At 28.2% G+C, this 24,125-nt stretch overlaps 1 pseudogene across 3 annotated transcripts; it reads left to right on the forward strand.

Annotated features, from left to right (window-relative positions):
- Positions 1 to 7,567: 7,567 nt before the first annotated feature.
- Positions 7,568 to 11,438, forward strand: LOC111316782 (U3 small nucleolar RNA-associated protein 18 homolog pseudogene; annotated as a pseudogene). 3 transcript variants are annotated; one of them, XR_016333336.1, is made up of 4 exons: positions 7,576 to 7,706; positions 7,786 to 7,863; positions 8,602 to 8,738; positions 9,397 to 11,438. The product of XR_016333336.1 is annotated as a U3 small nucleolar RNA-associated protein 18 homolog pseudogene, transcript variant X2 (transcript). The 3 variants fall into 3 exon arrangements; XR_016333335.1 differs by having other exon boundaries at positions 7,568 to 7,863; XR_016333337.1 differs by lacking the exon at positions 8,602 to 8,738 and having other exon boundaries at positions 7,581 to 7,863.
- Positions 11,439 to 24,125: the final 12,687 nt, after the last annotated feature.

The raw sequence follows: 24,125 nt of genomic DNA on the forward strand, positions 1-24,125 counted from the left end.
ACTCCCTATTAATTAATGCATCCTAATCCAACACAACTCAACAAACATATGTTAGTCAAATATATGAACTAAGCACAATCAAACATATGCATGTCAAGCATAAGCAAATTTGTCCATATAATATTTCTCTCCCTTTTTGTCATAACAAAAAGGCATGAGCATATTAATGAGCAAATAAACACAAAAAGGCATCATTAACAAATATATTCATAAAATATTTCTCCTTCCTTTTGTTTATGTTCTTTATACTAAATGTTTAAACTCATATATCAATTGTAATAATCATACAAAAAGAAATATCTCTAAACTCTCTCCTCTTTTTTGTCATTTCAAAAGAAAGAGAGATCAATTCAAGGCATAAGATAAAATGATTGATACCAATAACATCAAGAGTATTTTGAATGCATATAATCAAGTGTAATATGCATAATGAAGTTTACATACATGTATTCAAGCACAAAAAGCATAAGTGTATCCAATTTTAGCATTTACAAGTCATTAAATTTACTACATGAAATTTATGAGCAAAGGATAATAAATGATATGCAATCTACTCATAAATCATATTATTATAAGATGTGCTTAGAATCTAAAACATCAATAGCAATTAAGCATAAAATAAAACACATGCATACAAGCTCATACCAATTGTTATGGATTCCAATTGTTAAAGATATGTTATGATAAAAACATACTAATTGTTATCACAAAACAAATCAAACAAAATTGTATTCTAAGATTTTTTTTCATTTTCAAAATAAAGATTAATCAATATAAGGTACACATAATTTTGCATGAGAGGTACAAGCTATATCAAGGATAGACAAATAAATAAGCATCTATGAAAGTTAAAAAAAAAAATCTTTAGCAATTTTGATATCAATTGTTACCAATTGTTAGCAATTCTATTCAACAACTTTCATAGAACAAACATACTTTAAGCATATAAAAAATTCATTCAATACATTTATAAATGATAATAGCAATCTTTCATAAGCTATCATATCCAAATAAGAACGAAAAGCTTATATGTATATAATAAATCATAAGTATTAACGAGCAATGATATTTAATCATCATGTCCTAACAATGATTATATAAACATGATTTTTCAAACATGATGAGTACATATGTTATAGCAAAGAAATAATGAAAGCATAATTATTCAATTATAACCCAAATTATTACAATGCAAAGTAATGTACTTAATCTAAGCATATGCAAGTAATCAAACATATATTTATTTTAAATAAAATCACACAAGCATATGCAAAAATATTTCAAAACATGTATAGCAATATAGCAAAAAAAAATATAAACCTTTAGACACGGTAAGGTACATGCTATATCAATAGACTCAATTAATGAATATGTTCAAAGAAATCAATTTATTTAACTCATATCTATGTCCAAAGATTCAAATGAATATTCATGCAATAAAAAATTAGTAATCAAAGCAATCAAGAACTAAGCATGAATATTAATCAATCCAAGCATTTAACAAAGTTAAGATAAATTCTATCAAGTAGCTTAGTGATTAATTTGTGTAAAGTATTCACTAATTCAAACATAATATCTCATTTTTGCACATATCAAAGCAAGCATTTATCAAATCATGCATTAAACATTATAAATCATAGGCACATAGCATAGATTCAATGTAATTACCTCTATCTTTATCAAGCTATGTTGTTGTGCTCATTATAATTGAGTGAGGCTTTAAATCCTCCATTCCATATCATTTGAGCTAGTCTTTTATTTACTTGGGTTTAATTGATGAGGATAACATGCTTTGTTTGCTCTACTTGTAATTTCAAAAATATAGGCTCATTCATGGTCATTCCAAGTTCTCTTAGTATAGACTTAGAAAATATTCTTGATAAAGAAATATTCATTAATAGCATTAAAAATATCAATTAATAAAAATTATACCAATTATTAGAAACGAATTCCAAATTCTAAGTCATTATGGGCAAAAGAAAATTTATTCCCTAAGCACAAGTTACCAATTATAAAGGAGATATATACTTAAGCTAGAGGTCATATATTAATTTAAATATCAAATAGCACAAGAATGACACTAAAGCAAAAGTTCTCATGTAATGTGTAAAAATCAAACCTTTTATATCATTCATGAAAATAAGATAGACATATTCAATATTCATATATATTTAATAAATCGTCAAGGAATATGTCAAAATAAATTTTAAGCCATATGAAAACTAAAAACTTAAGAAAGACTTATTTATCATCAAGAACATATTCAAAAAGATTTTAGCATAAAAGCATAAAATATGTCTACACAAATTATGGGCCATAATTAACAATGACTTAAGCTAAAAAAAAGCATCATAAGAAATTTATTTACTTAAGTCATTTTGCAACTATGTCAAGTTAAGAAAAATTACATTTCTCATATATACACACACTTGACAAGAACAACAAATGAACTAATAACACATATCATTTACAAGTAAGTAGTTCATCATATGCATATTTCACAAAAGTATTTCACAAATTAAAAAATAGACAATTTAAGCACTTTCAAATTACAAGTATTAAAGTCAAGTTGAACCAATCATCATATGAGCACATACCTTAACTTAAAACATAGATGAACAAAGAATCAATATATATATATATATATCACTTAAGCACAAGATGCTCATCAATTTACAAATCAAGAGTTAGAAAAATTTAGAATTTAACAATTAAGTTTTTTAAAAAATATTTCACATTATCCAAGCATTAAGAATAAATTGAGTAATTTTAATTAACATAGTAATATAGACATATACAAAATATATCTTAAGCATTAAACATAATATCAATAAGCATGAGGAATATATTAAAATCATACATTCAAAATAAATAAATAAATGCATACTTAACTCAAGCTCACATTTTTTCGAGATTATGCAACATATGTCTTGTAATTAATGTCAACCAAATTTTGCATAATCAATCAAGCATTCAAATTTCATCAAGAATAGGTAACCCAAATTCAAATTCTCTTCAAATAAAAGTTTAGAGGTTATCCATCTCCATTGTGTGTCTAGAGTATTCAATCTACAATCTCACATTGTGGCTCCTTGCTCTAGCATACCTATAAGAGATAATCTCATTTGATTTTTGGTACCCAAATTGCTTTGGGCTCTTGAAAGTTAGTGTGCAAGTCTCTTACTCCTTTAGGAACCCATACTTGTCTGAATCTAAATGAAACTTTTCTTTTAATAGGACAAGTATGTATGGTATAACCATGAAAATTATAAAAATTACATTTAATTATTTTAGCACTTAATCTCCTATCTAAAAACTCTTATTTTTCATTCATCAAAACATCAATTTTTTTTTTCAAATTAAAATTAAAATTTTCTAAAATTTCATACCTATTTTGAGAGGCTTCAAAATCTATTTTCAATTTTTCATTTTCTTTTTTCAAAATATTTTTTGCATTCATTAAAAACTCATTATCTACATTCAACTTTGAAATCATTTTCTTATATTTCCTCTTCATTGATTCATATTCAAGATATAAGTTCATTATAAGCATATTGTAATTTATTAAAAGCATATGAATTTGAATCAATAGAATTAGAGGTTACTTTTGGATCTTCAAGAGCTATGAGACATGATGCAATTCAGTTGGATTATTATCTTTCATGTATTTCATCCAATTTTTCTCATATCTCATTTGAGGTTGGACACTTTGATACCAAGTTGAATTTATGAGAGTCAAGAGCTTCATATAGTAAGCATTTGGCCTTGGCATCATCCATCACTTACCTCACGTAGTTTGCATCATTTGAAAGAATTTCAAGCTTTAAAATCTTGGGCCATTATGAACATTTTCATCATCCTTATCTATTCATAAAATTCAAATTTATCAACCATAGGAGCTTTGAGGACTTTCTCACCATCTTGAAACCAAAATTAAGCCATAAGATCTTTTCTCAATATGGTTAAACCTACAAAAAGAGATCAAAGCTCCGATACCAATTATTAGCCTTTTAGGTGAGATGGTGATCCAAAAAGGAAGGTGAATTAGATTTTTCTAAATTTTTCCCAAACAAATTATTTCAATATAATTGAATGAAAATTAAAAAAATAAACACTTTTGATGAAAATATAATGCAAACAATAATAATTAATGAACCTAAAATCAAATATAAACAATAATAAATTGTAAAGAGATAGGGATAAAGAAATCAAACACAATGATTTATAGAGGTTCGGTTATTCTCTATAAGGCACCTACATCCTCTTTTGGTTGTTCACACCAAGGCTTCAATCCACTAATTGAAAAAAAAATTCTTACAAGATACAAACATATCTTGTACTAAATCTTTATATTTTTCTCAAAGCTTAGATAGCAACTTTTACCCTTATAATATGAAAAAGATACCTCACATCTTGCTTACAAGATAACCCAAATAATTTTTGTAAACTAAAATACCTCTCAAGGTTAAGTGTTTGCCTAATGAAGTATAAAAAAAAAAAATGATGAATGAAAACATAACAATATTTTGGATACAAGAAATACAAAGAATATTGAATTTAAGCTCTAAAGACTCTTGATTTTAAGAGAAAATAAAAATATAATTTATTAGCACTTGTTCTCTTGCTTCATCAATCTTTTTGGTGTGTTGGAATACCCAATTTATAGAGAAATTGAGGAAATAGCCATTGGGAATGCTTGGGAAATGAAAAACTATGTTTTTTTCCTTTGAAACTAGCCGTTAAAGTTTGTTTAGGATGAAGGGATCAATTAGTATTGATAGGAGATTGATTGGTTCTTGAATTTCACTCAATTTTTAACTGTTATAGTAGAGGGGATCAATTAATTTTGGTATCTGATCGATTAGGTCAGCTAGGGGATCAATCCTGTAACCCAAAGGATCAATCCAGTCAAGTTGCTCTATTGTATCTTGTTTTGCACTCTACTCACTAATTTGATCATATCTTGAGTTATACAAATCCAAATCACAAACCGTTTAAAGATTTAGAAACTAGACTTAAATAGTTTTCTATCCATAAAAAATCATCACCTAATCCATTGTGTACAAATTATAGTAAATTTTCAAAACCACCCCTTATGCAATTTTTAAACAACTACATGGTGTCTAGTAAAAATTCAAAATCTTTTCTTAGAAACTTTAGATTTAGATTTTGTTTGATAAATTAGAAAGTAGACTTAAAGATATTTCCAACCATATAAAATTCAAATATTAAAGCTTTGTGAATTAATACAAAAAAATAAAGCAAATTCAATGTTGGAAAACTTTGTTCTTGTAAAACAACTTTTTTAAGTTAATCTATTTCTCAAAACCAATATTATTAAAATTGTCTTAAGTCCAAAATGAATAAGTTTACTTTAAAAATGACAATTGGACTTTCATTTAAGCTCAAATAAATAATCTTTAAAGATAGATTTGGTTTGAGAAATATGAAAACAATGAAAGGTTTGTTTATACTTTGAAAAACATATTATTTATTTAGTACCAAAATATAAAATTTAAGAACATGTACTAAATAAATCTTTTTCAAAATCTTAGTGAAGCTTATTTAACTTAATGTTTTGTCATTTCAAAATAAAGATCAATTCAAGGCTAACAGTTTTTCATGAAGCCAATGATAGGTAGAGATTGAAAATAAATATAGTTTTAGAAAAAGATTGAATGTATGTGAAATATGATATGATACTTAGATTTAGAGAATTCTTGAATATGGTATTCATTTATGAGTGATGCTTTGAACATTGAAAGGTATTTTTTACCTAGTCATGATTATGTGAGTATAGGATTTTTTTTTGTATTGGTTTTTGAAGTTGTATTTCATGATTCTAGAATTTATTTTGATCATCTCTCGAGACGAAATCCTAGATGGCACATGATTAGAAATTTGATATAGACCATCTCTAAATTGTTTGAGCTTTTCAAGCCATTTTTTATATAATATTTTCATAGTCACCCCATTTAAGCCTTATGATATCATTTTCTATGTTTTGAAATCACATTATAAGCTCAAGCCTTTATTTTGATATTTCATATCTTATTGGTCATTTATCCTATATGCATTAAGACATTCATATACCATTTTATGAGATATGCATTATTAAGAAATAATGGTGGAGCTTAAAAAAAAAGAGAAAATTAAAAAATTAAAAAAAATAAAAAGAAAGAAAAAGTCAAGCTTGAAAAAAAATTTGTGAAAAAAAAAAGTGGTGAGAACGCAAAAAAAATAAAAAAAGAAAGAAAAATCGTAAAAATCAAAGTTTTGGGGTGATTCTTTGATCAAGCTTACCTTTCTTATCTTGAAAGCTCAATTATAGATGATCATAGATAAGTAATGCATTATTAGGTTATGTGAGTCTAAATGACTTTTATCATATTTTAACTCTAGCCTTACATTACAAGCTTAATAAGGTCTTGAATGATTTTTAGTCATGTGTTTATCTATATTATTGGAGAGATATGATGAGCAAATTTGTGAAATATGAGCATATTTTATTGATAACTTATTATTAATGTTTCATATTTTGCATAACAATACTATAATTATTATCTTAATTTTGACAAATCACCTCAAAATATATTGTAACCTAATTATAATATGTAATATACATATATATACTTAACTCAAGATATATTAGAGGTGTTCATGGGCAAAGTTAGGTTCAGGTTGGACTTATGTTTGGTATTAATAGTTTATATGTTTATCTAGACCTGACTTAATTTAAAAAATAAAATCTTAAACATATCCATTAAACTTAATTTATATAATAAATTTTTTAAAAAAACTATAATTAAATTAATATTTAATTTACATATATATAAATTAAAAATAAAAATTATAGATGTAAAAATTCAAAATAAAAATTAAGTTTAATAATATATATATAATTTTTATATATATGTGAATTAATTTAATATAATTCACATATATATAAAAATAAAAAATTTATATATATAAATTCAAGTCAGATCAAATTTAAACTTTAAATTTTTTATTCAAAATTCAACTCAAAATTTTAAATGAATTTAAAAATTATATCCAAATCTATTTAATGGATTTTAATTTTTTTTTCAAGCCCTCTCACCACTTAAATGAATAGCTTGACCTTTAAACAAGTCGAAAATAAATTACATATTATTAAATATATACACACATTTAAATAAATAAAATTAATTCATGCATCACACAAATTTTAGCTTTTGATTTATAATTCTAAATCTTTAAAATATTTTCAAAAACCCATTTCTCCTCCATTATTTGTTTTTCGCTCTTAAAATTTTTATTTAAAAAATAAAAATAAATTCTAATACTAAGAACACATGAACATAACATATATTTATTTATGAGATATTATTATAAAATAATCTATACCATGTAATAATACAATATTTGTTCAAAATAAAAATTAAGATATTTATTTTACAATTTAATATAAATAAAAAATTATATAATTTATTTTAAATCACATATAAAATACTTTTATAAAATAATCTATAAATTTTATTAGAATTAATTTTTTTAATATATGTACTTAAAAGATTATTTTAATTTTGATCGATTAATTTAAAAGAAGGTAATTATGCCCAAACCCTACTACTCAAAACGATTCTCTTTCTCCCAAGCTAGCTCCCGGCGGCGCACCGCTTCCTGCCTTCCTCAGTTCCTAGCAGCTGCAAACCCAACATTCAAGGGCATGCTTTATCAACTGAAACAATTCATTCTCTTATTCAGTATCTATTTTTGTTCTCGTTGTAATGCATTTTTTAACAGACAGGGTTATTACAGACGAGACCCTGCTTATCTTGCCGTGGTGGGAAGTTTAAGGAACCACTAAATGATTTTGAACAGGTATTTTGTTTTAATATTACGAAACATGTTTGTTTCCTGTAGGCTGTCATTGTATGAAATATATTTCTCTAGAAAATATTTTTGAACATGCTTATGTGTTTATCTATGAGTTCCCCTTCCCCTTGTAAAATACTTTTCATTTTATTTGAAAATTTTTGTTAATTTTTTTTTTTTTACTTTCTGGGGATTATTATTATGGAATGTTTAATGACAGAGCTTAACAAGTTGTTATTTCTTCTAGTATTGGATATCATATGGGACGGTGGAATGTGCTTGCAGGCTAAATTTGACATTTTAGATAACTTAATTGGAGTCAGTATGATATTCTCCATTCTGTGAGGCATGAGCAGCATATATCTTCACATACGCATGCATTTGCTTTGGAGTGAGAAAAGGTTTAGGGCTCTGTATTTTCTTTTTGTTTTTACCTGAGATCATTGTGAAATGTTTTGTTCCTTCGCAATTAACACACTGGGATCCATTTTCCCTACATCATGCTGTCTAGAATTGATCTAGTGAAGTTTATGCCTGGAGAAGACATACCGCTTATTGTCTGATCTATTTTAAAAGTGAATATTTTAAGGACCTAGAAGAGGGTTCTTGCAAGTAACTTTCCTTATTGCACATGCTTGTTTTGCATCTATCGTCGGTATCATTTTTTCTCTCCAGGGAAATTCGTATAATTGCTATATATTAACATGTGATGTCTGAAAAATGTTTTTGACCCTTTGGACTCAGGTAAAAAAGATTTGTCCCAATTATCCTGATGCTACCAAGAAGTTAAAAGAATGTGAAATTAAAATTTGAAGAAGCAATAGCTGTACCTGAGTCTGAGAGGCGTTCTGTTGCTGACTCTATTGACTAACACACCTTAGGTATTTTCTTTTTCCCATTATTTTCTACCTTTTATTCCCTAAGTTCTGTATTATAAGAAGTCTTCGGAAAATGGTTTTCCACATTGAAATGAAATTAATTAGAATGGCTGTTTCTTCTTTGCATCTATGGATGATAGAAAATGTTAAAAATATGGATCTGTAATGTGGAAGGTATTAGCATGATTCACATTCGTTCTAAGAAACAATGAACATGGTTTGGTTTAAAGAAATACTCAAATACCCTTTAGGAATATTTGTGTTTCATCTGTTGGTATAAAATTTGTGAGATAGTGTAAGCTTTTTCTTTCTTGTTCTTCTGTGTGAATTTTTGCTGCAAAGTTTCAATGCCTTTGGATGTTATAATTTTACTTTTTTATCCTCTTGTGCAACTTCATATTTCCTATCAAGATCTTCTAAGTGTTCTTTCTGGATGAAAACACCCAAGTACGCCTTACTCCTTTCCCATTTTTTTTCCTTCTGTTGCCCTTTCTTCACTGATATCTCTTTTGTCAAGGTGGTTTAATTTGCTTTTATGGATGTTTTCCTAGCTGCAAAGAAGAAACAGCCATCCTAACGAATTTCATAATAATTAAAATAAAATTATAGTGTTCAGGGATAGCTTTGCTAACCTTTTCTCATTCATTGTTTGATTTTTCAGAACCTTCAAAAGAGAAAAAAATGAGTTTGATATCTCAAAATCCAGTCTCTAGAAACAGAGTGAAGGCTAAAAGGGATGATGATGAACCTTCAATTCATGAAGATAACAAAGATATTGAGAATGGGCTGGAACCTGATTCTGAAATCTCTAGGTTGAAAAAGAGAAAGAAAGAAAAGGAAAAACAGATTGAGATTGAGCAAGAGAAAGAAATGAGAAAGCTTGAAAGCTTTCTTTTTGGGTCCATATATTCCCCTGTTAAATTTGGTAAAGAAGGTGAGGAAAATGCTCAAGATGTTGCTGAAGATGGTTCTGCTTTATTCTTTTTCGACAGTTCCACGAATAATGTGGAATTGTCTGAGCAAAGTGATTATGAAGAGAAGAGTAAGGAAAGGAAAGCTGTTTGGGTGGATGAGGAGGAGGAAAGAACCGCAATAAACATAGCTAAGGTTAATAGGTTGAGGAAGTTGAGGAAGGAAGAAGATGAGAGTGTGATTTCTGGTTCTGAGTATATTTCTAGATTGCGGGCTCAGCATGCTAAGCTGAACCCAGCGACGGAATGGGCAGAGCTAGATTCAGGATTAAGGAAGGACAGTACTTATGATGATGAATCATCTGATGAAGAAAAGAGTGTAGTGGCAGCTTGTGGTTATAGAAATGTTGAAGTTGATGATGATATTCTTAGAACAAATGAAGATATTGTGGTGAAGAGTAGGGCTAAATTGTTGCCAGGGCTTCTTGAGTTTTCAAGACTTGTGGATGCAAATGCTGAGGAACCTTCCAATGGTCCGATAAATTCAGTTCATTTCCATAGGAATGCTCAGTTACTACTTGCTGCTGGATTGGATCGGAGGATCAGTTTTTTCCAGATTGATGGTAAGCGGAATAGGAAAACACAAAGTGTCTTTCTTGAAGATTGTCCTGTTCGAAAGGCATCTTTCACACCTGATGGTTCTCAGGTCATTATAGTAGGGAGGAGGAACTTCTTCTACTGTTTTGATTTAGTGAAAGCAAAAGTTGATAAAATAGGGCCATTGGTTGGTAGGGAGGAAAAAAGCTTGGAAGTTTTTGAGGTTTCCCCAGATTCTACAACGATTGCATTTTTGGGAAATGAAGATTATATCTTATTGGTTTCATCCAAAACAAAGGAACTGATTGGAACACTTAAGATGAATGGAACTGTCCGTTCTCTAGCTTTTGCTGGTGATGGGAAGCAATTATTGAGCTCTGGTGGGGATGGACAGGTCTACCACTGGGACTTGAGAACAAGAACTTGCTTCCATAAGGCTGTTGATGATGGCTGCATTAATGGTACAGCTCTTTGCACATCACCAAATGGAAGAATGTTTGCAGCTGGTTCAGACAGCGGGATAGTGAACATTTACAACAGAGATGAATTTTTGGGAGGTAAAAGAAAACCAATCAAGACTATCGAGAATCTAACGACCAAAGTAGATTTTATGAAGTTTAATAGTGATGCTCAAATACTGGCCATCTGTTCTACAATGAAGAAAAACAGTTTAAAGCTGATACATGTCCCATCATTTACCGTCTACTCTAATTGGCCTCCATTGAATAAGAACTTACATTATCCCTGCTGTTTGGATTTCCGTCCCGGTGGTGGTTTCATGGCTGTTGGAAATGCTGCTGGCAAAGTGCTATTATACAAGTTGCATCATTACAATCATGCATAGAGCGGATATTCAACTCTACTTGTTTGAAGCATCATGTACTTGTGTAAGGGGAGAATTCAGGTGCAATATAGTTTCATCCCTTCTCTACATCATGCAGAAGGCACACCATAGCCAGCAGTTTAACAACATTTTCTTTCTTTTTCTGTTGGCTTTTGATTTTGAATTATAAACAATGGTCAAAGAGCCAAAATTTTGGATACAATAGCTTTAACCTAGTTCTTATAAATAATTCTGTTTTAACTTTATTTTTCTTCAATTTTCTTTTGGATTCTGCCTATCAAACACTGTGGAAGAATAATAATTTTTGTGCCTCTTACCAAAACAATAAAGTCATAGCATTTTGGAGGTTGAGTTCCTTTCCATTACTTTCCATTACTTTCCATCAGTTATTTATTTATTTATTTTTGCAGTTGGAATATGTTAATATGCACTTGACCATCAAATAATAGGAATATACTACTTGCTAATATGTTTTTTTTTTTCTACTTTTTAATTTGATTTAAATATATTCAAACATTAGAATATTTTGTAAAATATTTCTTTAATTTTTATAAACAAGGCGTACTAATTATAATCCTATTTGGATTTGGATGAGAATTTTTATTTTAATTTTAAAAAATATAATATCATTTTTACTCTTACCAGAAGAATAAAGGAAAGAAAGTTGAAAAAACACAAAACAAAGAAATGATAAGAGTTTAACAAAAATAAAAAAATGTATTTTGTTTTTTTTGTATAGATATAAATTATCATTATTTTACATAATATAAATATATGAATTGTTAAATCTATTTTATATTACCTTGCTTCTTCAAATTATCGTAACCTTAGTTTGAACATTAAGACAAAAAAAATCTTTGGCTCTTATGCATTATTTTTGGACAGATCTAAATTGAGTATTGTATTTAGGATACTGGATCAAATTTATCGCTCATCATATATAAATTTATTATTGTACTATTTAATTTGGTTCAACCTTGTCAACAATTAAAATATTACATTAAATATTATTTTTATTTTACTCATTAAATTTTTTACCATCAATTTTTAATTAAAAATATCCATAAATAAGATTAAGTCCAATCATTGGTGTAAATAATACATTAGTATTCGTAAATTACTCGAGTTCGATTCGAATAAAATTCAAATTCGATTCGATTATTATCGAGTCAAGTTCAAATTCGAGTAGCTCGACTCATCGATCGAATTGAGTTCGAGTATTATTATACTTGACTCGAATAGCTCGTGAACTTAATCGAGTTTTTATATTTAAATATATTTTTATTATTTTAATTAATAAAACATCTTGAATTTTAATTTGAGTTCGAGCACAAATAATCAAACTCTTGTCGAGTATATGAATCGAGTTTAATTTTATATATTAATTGAGTTTAATCAAGTGAACTCGAGTAACTCGATTTCGATCACGAATTAAACTCAAACTAAGAAAATAAAATTTGATCGAGTTCGAACCAAATATCGATATTGTATCAACTCGATTATACCCTTAATCTAATCAAACATGTTTGATATTTTTAAAACTCAAGCTTGAATTCAATGTTAACATTTAAGGCTATGATTATTATTAAAATATTATATTTTTAAAATTTTAAATTAATTGAAATATATTTTTATTAATATAAAATATTTTTTGGTTAAGCTTGAGTTTAAAACATCATCTTCAAGATCCGAGTTAAGTGAAAAGAGACCCGCAAGCTTTGATGAGAAGCTTAATTTTGTATACATCTATGCTTACAACCATTTTTGAAACAAATTAAAAATATATAGGTAAAATCACACCAATTTAAAGATTAATGGTAAATTTGATCTATCACCCTCCTAAGAAGAGTGATAAATTTAAACTTTGTCCCATTATTTTTTATTAGTTTTTAAGGCATCTATAACTATTTGTTCATCTATAACTAATTGTATTTGGTAAGACACGTTTAGCGTCCATTTGAGTTTCATGTGGGCTAGGTGGAAATAAGCCTCCACTGTGCTGCACCTCTAAAATTTGATTGAAGCCTAAACGTGTAGTGAAAAACTTATATCTTTCCAAATAAATCCCTATTTCCTTTTTTTTTCTTTTTAGATTAGGGATGACAATGTACTTGACTTTTTTTCCTTTTTTTTTCATTCTTTTTTATTTTTATTTTTTCCATTTTAATTTTTATTTAAATTTTTTAATAATTTTGTTAATTTAATACAATAAATCAATTTTATAATTATATAATAAAAATTAATTAATAAATAAATCACTAAAAATTTGAAGAAATACATAAATAAATAATATTCTATTATAAAATAAGATTTTAATAAATAAAAATAAATATCTTTGTAATTAATATGAGTTAACTAAAATAAATATTTACATAAATGATATTAGAATAAACATTATTTGTTTTTATGTGATAAATGTAATTATCTTTATAAGAAATTATTATTATTTTGATATATAAATTATAAAAATAATAAATAATTGAATATTGCTTTGTAAAGATTCAATTTATGTAAGTATATTAGTATCAATTCTTAAAAAACAAGTATTTGATATATTACTACCATTTTTGTTAATTTTTAATTATTTATTAAAAATATTTTTAATATAAAATAATTTTAATAATTTTTAATTATTTATTAATTTCATAAATGACAAATATTCTAAAATTTTCATTACATACAAACTTTAACCCAATGTCTTTAATTATTTTTTTTCATTACACTTCACCTCACTGCTACCGTATGTTTACATCAAAACATATATGTCACAATCGATTTTGATCTCACCAAAACAATACAAAATCTTATCATTTCAATAATTAATTTTACTATCATTACTGTATTCAATCTCACTATCCATCTAAATCAACCTTTAATAATAAATTATAGACATATGTGAAATTAAAAATATTGAAAAAATAATAATGCTATTTGTAGGGGTGAAAAAAAATTGAAAAACCGAAAACCGATTCGAACTTGTAGTGTTCAGTTCGATTCAGATTGATTTTTTCTTATTCGACTATAATCAAATTCAGATATTAAATATATATATTAAGTTTGGATCAAATTTTGGATCGAAATGTGAAAAATTAAAAAATTCAAACATAACTTAATTATATATTTTTATTAGTTTTATATATTTTTTAAATTTGTATAAAATAAAAATAATTATTTTATATATAAATTTATTTAAATATATTAAAAATCTTATTAAAATAATATATAAAAATAAAAAATTTAAATTTAAATTTTAAAAATTCATAAACTGAACTGAATTTGTAGAAATCACCGAATTGGTTTCAAGAGAAGGTCGATTTGGATTTGAATCGAATTTTATAAATTCATAATATTATGCATTATTCGAAAAAATCAAACTTAATTCGATCCGATCTGAATCATTATCACCACTGGCTATTTGACTTTAAAAAATTACATATCAAAATAAATTATAATATAGAAGAATTTGCGAAATGAACCAATTATATGTACATAATGATAATTTTCCATTTTTCTAACTATAAAAATGGTTGAATTTTTGAATTGGTAACATTACATTTTTTTTCTCTTTTATATCGAAAGCATCTTTCTTTTCATGAGATTCCTTCTAATAAAAGAAATTATATCTTAGGTTTATTTGTTTCAAGTCTTTCTTGGTTAAGGGATCACTCTTTAGGTCTATGGTTTAATAATACCATTTTTCGTTTCACTAAGCTACTAGTTTCTGTTTTCTTGATTTCTTTTCTTGTGAGTCTTAGGTTTTGTGAGTTTGATTTTTCTTTAAAAATTAAGATTTAGACTATGTCTTAAAAGGGGAATAGAAGGGATTTACGTATATTTGCTTTTCATTTTCTTCCTTTCATAAGCGATTAATAATTTTATAAGAAAATTATGCTCAGGATTTAATGGAAGGTGAGATTGAAATTAAGCTAAATCTTTCAAAATATAAGGTGATTCGTGATACTTAATGCACTCTAATAAGAAAATTGGTTGTGGATAACCAGTGAGTAAAAGAGGTCCTTTGAATGTATTAAGGAATACATGGCCAGCAAAAGATGTAATTACTGTCATAACGTCTAGATCCGGGGATCCATCGCTTGACATTGACTTTAGGGAGTCGCCACCAATCTTTTTTTATCTAGGTGTGATTGGCCACCTAAGGAATCTGTCCTTTCAGGGAACACCTAAGCTTAAGGGTCCCTAAAAGAATAGGTTCAGGTCTACTAACCAGAACAGGGTTCGGGAGTTCGGTTACGTGTGAGGAAGGTTATAGCACCCTCACAACGCCCATCAAAAGATGGTACCAGCTTAAATTTGTGTTATCCAAAAGCTTTAAAATTGTACCAAGTAATTAGTTATTGGAAATTATTCTCAATTGACTCTAATACTTTTAGCAGAAAATTGAGAAAATTCCCTCACCTCAGGAGTATGCAAGAAAACTACTGTTTCACTTACAGAGGCTCCGTCGTCGGATTATTTAAAGAAAAAAAAACAAAATCAAAATTTAGATAGAAAGGAAGGATTTTTTTTTGTTAAGGGAAATTGATACTTTCAACTTTTCCCTAAAAATATTTTTTGGAAATTTGGATTTTCAAGGAAAATTGATACTTTCGACTTTTCCCCAAAAATATTTTTTGGAAATTTTGATTTTCAAGGAAAATTGATACTTTCAACTTTTCCCTAAAAATATTTTTTTTTGAAATTTTGTTTTTAAGGAAAATTGATACTTTCAACTTTTCCCCAAAAATGTTTTTTTGGAATTTATTTTTAAGGAAAATTGATACTCTCAACTTTTCCCTAAAAATATTTTTTTTGAAAATTTTAATTTTCAAGGAAAATTGATACTTTCAACTTTTCCCCAAAAATATTTTTTGGAAATTTATTTCTAAGGAAAATTGATACTTTCAACTTTTCCCTAAAAATATTTTTTTTTTGAAAATTTTTATTTTTATTTAAAGAAAATAAATAAAAAGAATATTACATAAACCTAATCTAATAAATAAAAAAATAAAATAAACAAATAAACAAAGAAAAAAAAAAAAAAAAAAAAAAAAACCTGGAGCGGCTCGGATCGCGGCTCGGCTCGGTTCGGCTCAAGGAAGAGAAAACGGCTCGGGGGAAGCGGCTTGGTGGCTTGGCTCGGCTCGGCTCGGCTCGGAGGGGCTGCACGCGCGGGTCAGAAAGCGGGTCGACGCCCGGGTCGGGTCGGGTTTTCGGCAAAACGCGCGGATCCTCTGATTAACTTAAAGCCAAAACGACGTCGTTTTGGGAGGGTATAAAAGGCACTACCCTCTGTTTTTCGGCAGACCACCCCTCCTCTCTCTCTCTCTTCTTCCTTCTTTCCTCTGCCTTCTCTCTAAAGACTGAAGAACACCGGTGGGATTTCGCCGGATTCTGGAAATTCTCGCCTGAATCTGGAAAATTTCGCCGGAAGTTCGTCGGAAGTTGCCGAAAGATCGCCGGTTTCTGGGATTCTTCGTTGGAAACTGGGATTGTTGCCGGAAACTTCAAGTTTGGCCGAAACTATCGCCGGAAAATTCAAACTTCGCCGGAATTTTTGCCGGAATCTGGAAATTTCCCAGAAATTTCCAGAAAATTTTTTCGCCAAAAATTTCTAGAAATTTTTTCTCACTCCCAGACCACTCCTAAACTTTTCCTAGCTTCCTATACGCCTCCTTTTCTCTCAAATCAGTAGCTTTGCTTACTGTTTTCTGTGTGTTCTTGAACTGTTCCAGGAGGTGCTTTATATAGGGATTGATCAGGAGTTTCTGATCAATCCCAATTCCTACTTGGACGGGAATTCAGTCTTTGAATCCAATTGGACTCTCTTGATTGAATTCCCATTCCCGGTAGGATTCTTCAGCTTCAATCTTAGCCCTCCAAAATCAAAAATAAAAAAATACTAGATAATAATCAGATAAATCAAAAGATATTTAAAAAAAAAAATCTGATAATCAGGAAAAATCAGAACAGATAATTAAAAATAATAATAATAATAATAATAAAAAAATAAGATAAACCCAAGTATATATTACAAAAAAAAATAATAATAATATATAACTGTATAAATAAAATACATATAAATCTAATCTGAATAAAAATAAATAAATAAATAAAGATATACATAATAATAATAATAATAATAATAATAATAGAATACATAAAATACAAAAGAAGAAAAAAAAAATATACAGGATTGAAATGGGCCTTACCCATTTGGGTCAGGCCCAATTGATCTGGGCCCGGACCTAATTGGGTGTCTACAATTACCATTAAGGAGGTGTGCCAAAATCTTTATAGAATTTCTTTTTTTTGAAGTTAGAGAAATGGATGAGGCATCGAAGGTAGGGCCTTAGTCTATAATGGGATTTACATTAAGTTTGCAAAAATGGGGAAGAGAATAAGTAATTCAAGATGTTAATTACAAGAAAGTGAAGTTGTAGGTTTAGATATGTACTCTTTTGCTAGAATTACAAATCTCTCAAAATGCAATCAAAATTAGAGGAGGGCTAAGCATAAAGGTAAATGTAAAAGACTCGTCATGGCAAGGAGGTAGATAAAGGTTTTTTTACGTTTTTATTATAGAGATTGATACAGAAAAACCTTTGATAAAAGGCTTTTAGATGTCAAAATTAGGAAGAAATAAAAATGGTTGAAATAAGGTATGAACGTTTATCTGATTTTTGCTATAATTGTTAAATCAGGACATACTAATAAAAATTATGAAGGAAAAAATGGAAGAAAAAAAGGGGAAATAGTAGCAATAGATATAGGTCATGGATGAGGGCAACGCTAGAATGGGATTGTCACAGGTCAAATGGCATATAAGTTAGTTGATAGCTTGTATTTTGTCAATCTAGAAAGCAAGTAGTTTTAACAGTTAGTCAAATCCTTAATATAAGGATTAATTGTAAGGGGCTTTAAAAGTAGGGATTAGTTACAACTCTACTGAGGCACTATTTGTTTGATAATATTTTTTGTATGAGTATTGACCGTAAAAGAATGATTCTAATGATCGACATAATTATTAAATTTTTTCTTTGTTTATACCTGTTATCTTTTTTTTCCCTCTTCAAAGCTACACAGATACTTTGTAACAGTTAAATATCTTTTATTTTCAATCAGCTCATATCATTTGGTATCAGAGTCTAAGATTCTAGCATAGCTTACGATTGTGGCATGACTAATGATAAGATAATCCAATTAGAAATGGATGTTATTTTGTTGCGAAAGAATATTAAAAAATTGAGGGAAAAATTAGACAACACTATTGCGCAATTGAGATAGGAGATGGATGCTGGGTTTGATAAATTTTGGTCTAAGATGAAAAAAATTTTTGTAAGCAGATTATGTCTCATTTGGATGGTTTATCAAAGGTGGCAGAGACCCCTAATATGGTAGTGCATGACTCAACAACAGATGAGTCATTAGAGCTTGGGTCATTAGAGACATACTTGATGTCGGTTATTTGATCCACTAGCTTAGAAAACCCAATTGATTCAGAACAATTTTTGAAGGTTCAGAAGCTTGTAGCCAAATCATCCATGAAGAAACTTTCCTAATAAATAATGGTACAAAAGAAGAAAGTGAACTCGAAACCACCACCTATCTCTCTTTTTTGTGTTCATTTATTGATTTCTTGGGAATTAGTAAGGTTTTGTCATCAATTGATGAATACTTAATTATTGAGTCTTTGAAGTTGATAAATGTGCTAGTTTTTAGTGAAAAATAGATTTAGGTCTATTGAGGTTGAACAAAATGAGAAGTGGAGAAAACTTTTCTTTTTGATGGTTGTTGATGCTTGTGGAAAGACTAAAATGGCTTTTTCAAGAGTGTTCTTAACAAGGAATAAGTTGATTATGATTCATGACCCATTTGGGTATAGGCTTTTAGTAATGGAAAATAGTTAATGTGATTGGTTTGCAAGCTGACTATAGAAAAGTTAATTTTGATTTAGTTAGAGTAATTAGTGTTCTCTGTTTTATTACTAAGATAAACAAAAGGTCACTTAAGTACACTTAGGTGCTTGATAAAGTGAAGGCTAAGCATGAGTACGGTATTACCATTTATATTGTTTTGTGAAAGTTTGAGAGCATCAAATACTACTGCACTATCATCGATGCCTTTGGACATCAAGACTGTATCAGTATTATGAATACTATAACTTCTCAGGATGACTGCGTTATCCTTATCTTTGACTCCACCATTTATAGTTTTAAGGCCAGGGATGGACAAACCTATAAACATGATCTGCTTGCTTTCACTCTTAGTTTTATTATGAATTTTGAAGAGAAAGACTTAATGGAGAAAGCCCTAATAAAGCATGTTATGCAGACTTGGCTTTCTGCAAGCAATGCTCTTTTGGAAATAATGATTTTCCATCTTCACTTCCCTGGTAATGTTCAAAATCATTATGTTGAAAATCGATATGAGGGTTCTTTTATGCTTTATGTTTCAGAAATAATTCATTTTGTTGATAAGAGCATGTTTTTTATTTCTGGTCGTAGCCTTTCTACTTCTACTAAGGCTTCACCAATATGTACTCACATAGAAGAAACATGGAACTAGTTGTTTCAAAACTTTTTTCTTTTATTTACAATAGGTTTATGTTTTGTCTTCATTTGCACCAGTGAAAATACTCAAGGTGCAAACATGTATATTAGAGCAAAATGATTATTGACTTTGACTATTTTCTTTAGGTGTTATTTATTGGTATCCAAAACTGTGTTTGAAAAGATCTTAATAACATTTATCCTAATTGTCAATGAGGATTATAACAATACATTATTATGGAAACTAGCACTGAAAACCCTGGTGCCATTTGACTTATTTATTGGAAAATGACTGAAAGTCTTTCTTGGATGGTCAAACCTGTCATTGGATAAAGCACCTTGGATCTTATGTCTCGATATGGAAGCATAGCTAACCAAAGTGCTCATTTTGTTATGGATCCTTTTGTTACTCTCTTTCGAAATGTACATGAGAAATTTTTTAAAACAAGAAGTATGTGGAGCATGCTCTTTCACATTTCGATAGCATGTTCAGCATTGGAGTTAATCAAGTGAGAAATGAAGAGCAAGATGAGAAAAGTGTTATCAAAAAAGGCGAAGACAACCATTCTGATGTTGTTGGTGGTGATTTTGATGACAATTTACGAAGTCCTTTAATCTTATGACAAACAACCAATATGGAGAAAAATGTGGTTCCAATTGCCTATGAAAGCTTTACAAGCATGAGACATAGTACTCCAATGCAAGCAAATGCTAAAGAGCTGGTTGGCAGCATAGGGATTGATGGTGGTTGGTAGCTAACATGGAAATACTTTGAAAAAGAAAGCCAAGATGGAAAAAAAAAAAGAAGAGGGAATTTAAAGAATTTATTTGCACCAAAAGGTTATCTTTAGAATTGGGTATGGGTCACTAATTTCTTTACCTAGTGTTAATGCCTCTGTAGATAGTAAATATGTCCAAGCTACTGCTTTGGTAAGTCAGCCAGCTTTTTATTCCAAAAAGCTTATGAAGTAGTATCCAGTTGAACAAGCTATGATTAATCTAATTGAAACTACAAAAAGACAAGTTGGAATGATCTTTTTGAACAAAGAATTAAGCATGCTTTAATAGTAGGGACGATATTTCAAATATTTCAACAATGCTCTGGTATAAATAGTGTTCTATACTACACTTCCCAAATTTTTGAGTAGATACTTGATGATGTTTACATCATTTACAGCGGCTCTTATTTGAAAGGTTAGAATATAATTACTATTCTAAAAGGTGTCTTTTTTTCTGTAGCAAAAGAAAAACTAGGTGATACACTCAATTTGTTTCCACTCTATCATTGGTAGAAAAATATAATTGTCGAAAGCTCAACTTGGAAAGATTTGTCTAAATTGTAGCATAAGTATCCTAGTTTTCATCCTTGAGGATAATATGACTGACCCGGGCTCATTTACAAATATGGGTTGTAACCATTAATATAGAACCATTACGTAAACCATTTAGAAGAATCATTTACAACCCACAAAGAACTCACAAATTAGCTCATTTAGAAACTAAAGGTCAACTTAGGTCAAACTCAATCAAACTTGATTAATAAAGTTAAAATTAATCAAACAAAGTCAAAATTACACAAAACTTGATCAAAATGAATAAAACCTGGGTCAATTCTCAAAATTCAAAACCTAATTGGATTCAATGTGATTCAAAAGTTAAAATTGGTGATGTTTAAAACACTAAAATTTTTATTGCACTTAGGAAATTACAAAAGTACTAAAATACACTTTAAGGGTATTTTCATAATTTGACTTTTTTGAGCTCGACTTTTTAGATCTTACTTTCATAATATTTCATGATTTATTGTGCATTTGGAATCACAACAGTACCTCATGAAGAATAAACTTATCAAAATACCCCTTAGAGGTATTTTCATAATTTGACGCTTCTGAACTCAGATTTCACAAAACTTTTCAGATCTTAATTTTATACTATTTCATGACTTTTAGTGCATTTAAAATCATAACAGTACCTCGAGAGGTGTGAAATTACCAAAATACCCCTTTTCATAATTTGGTATTTTATGATTTTTAGTGTATTTGAAATCACAATAATACTTCGAGAGATATAAAATTACCAAAATACTCATTTATGGGTATTTTTATAATTTAGCCTTTTCAAGCTCAAATTTTTATGAAACTTTTCAGATCTCACTTTATAATATTTGATGATTTTTTGTACATTTGAAATCACAATAATACCTCAAAAGGTATGAAATTATCAAAATACCCTTTAAGGGTATTTTCATTTGGTTTAAGGGCTATAAAAATCCAACATTTGCAGTGAATAATATGAACTATTAAATCTCTTATTGAACCTTGATCCAATGGCTAAAGATTACTCTTTAAAAAAAAAGGATGAACTTTGGCCCTTTAATGAGATTTGATCTAATGGCTATAATTCAATCTTAAATGAAATTTTGTCTTCATCTTTTTCAAGAGGTGGTAGTTTTTCTACAATTTTGGAGAAAAGAGGTAGGTCGTGAAAAAAGAAAAGGAAGAAAAAGTCAAGAAGAAAAGAAAAAAAATTGTGAAAAGCTTAGAGTATGTAAATTTTTTTTCTTTTTTTTCTTTTTTTCATTTCATAACATTCATCATATCCTCCATATCATTTACCTTTTTTTTTAATTTTTTGTTTCTTTTTTTTAAGAAAGTGGTAATTTTTCATTAATTTTTTTATTAAGCTTGGATGAACTTACATTCAATTAATTGATAGTTTGGACTGAAACAAGAAAACCAAACAACAAAGAAATTTTAATCCATCATTTTGGCCTTTAGAGGTTTAGCCAAACAACCTCACCATGGCCGAACCTCATTTGGTCTTCCAATGATATTTTCCTTGCTTTTAAAGGTTATTTGTGATGATTAAATGGTAAGCTTATTTGTTGTTTGCATAAATTTTAGCTAGAATGTGATATGAAGATGTTATTTGACTTTAAATGTTAACTTAATGTTTTTTTCTCTTCTTAGTTTGTCATATGCATGTTGAAACTCCTCATATATTGTAAATGCCTTCATATGATGAAAATTGTGATGTTCAATGTATATTTGAATGAAATGAAATGTTGATTGCTTAGGAAAATACCATAAAGTATTTGGCCAAGGTAGTTTCCTTGCTTGGCCAAAACTTGCTCATCCATTTGTGGCAAAATATTGCTTGATCTTATGTATTTGATTTTTGTATTTGTCATGTTTATTAAATTTTCAATGTTTTGGATTAATTTTTCAATAGAAAAATGATAGTTGAATGAGTTGTTTAGTTGATTTTTATGTTTGTTTGCTTAGATTTTTAAAGAACAAAATGGTGGCACATTCAAACCAATTTCAAAAGTTTGTTATGTTTGATCTATTTTTTTCTCTTGGATTTTTATACGAAACTTGTTTGTAATTTAGTTTGTAAATGCATAGGCTTGTAATTAGTTTATTTTTTTGGTCATGCTTTTATCATGCATTCAGTAATGGCATTTATGTAATTTATTCCTATTGTGTGCATAATTTCATAAAACCCCAAATCTGTTTTAACTTTTTAGGAATTTGCATGAAAATCTTTTGTGAAATAATTTGTTGTTGAATGCCGGCTAGATGTTAGGGTATTTAAGAAATTTTATTTAATTAAGAATTTTTATATATTTTCACAACTCAAAATAGATCCGCTTTTGTTAAAATCATGATTATAAAAATACAAAATAATAAAAATTAATAGGACGAGACTTTAAATATAAAAATTCGCACCCAAACTTTACTTAAATGTTGGAGAGTCCAAGTGGTTATTTTGTATTTGAAAATTTGATTCTTAAATTCATATTTGAACATCATTTGCATATGTTTCATTTTTAGATTAATATCTTCATTTATAATGCATATACATATGTTTGCTCTAGTTATGGATGTTTAATATTAATTATATTATTTTTCATTTTTTACTACATAAAATGTTTTCTTAAAATTTTTCTTAAAATTTTTTTAATTTTGAACAAATAAAATTAAAATAGTATTATGTGAAATATAATTATTGGTACTTTACCTAGATGTTAGAGAGTCATTAATGATTATAATTTACAAAGAGAGTTATTTTATTATTTTAGATGGAATGTTATGATAAATTTTAAATAGAAAGATTATCTTCGAATTTTGTCTTTATGTCGAAGACTTTGAAGGTATTTTTTTAATTTAAAGATTTTCGTAATATTCCTAAATAAATGATTTTTTAAACCAATTTTATTTCTTACAAATAAAGGGAATTATAATTAAATTTCATATAAAAAGTCATTTTTATCCAGAATTACAAATAGCGCATAATTAATTGGTTCTAATTTTGTAGGCATTGTGAGGGTGCTAATCCTTCCCCACATGTAACCGATTCTTGAACCCAATCTATTTTCATAAATCAAAATTATCTTTTTAATAAAGCTTTTAAACATGTTTTATTATTTTATTACAAGATAAAACTTTTGGGTAGCCAATCACACTCTAAAAAAGATTAGTGATAA

The sequence above is a fragment of the Durio zibethinus genome, chromosome 24 (genome assembly GCF_047325235.1).
Source record: "Durio zibethinus cultivar Kanyao isolate XHJ-2024 chromosome 24, ASM4732523v1, whole genome shotgun sequence".
Lineage (NCBI taxonomy): Eukaryota > Viridiplantae > Streptophyta > Magnoliopsida > Malvales > Malvaceae > Durio > Durio zibethinus.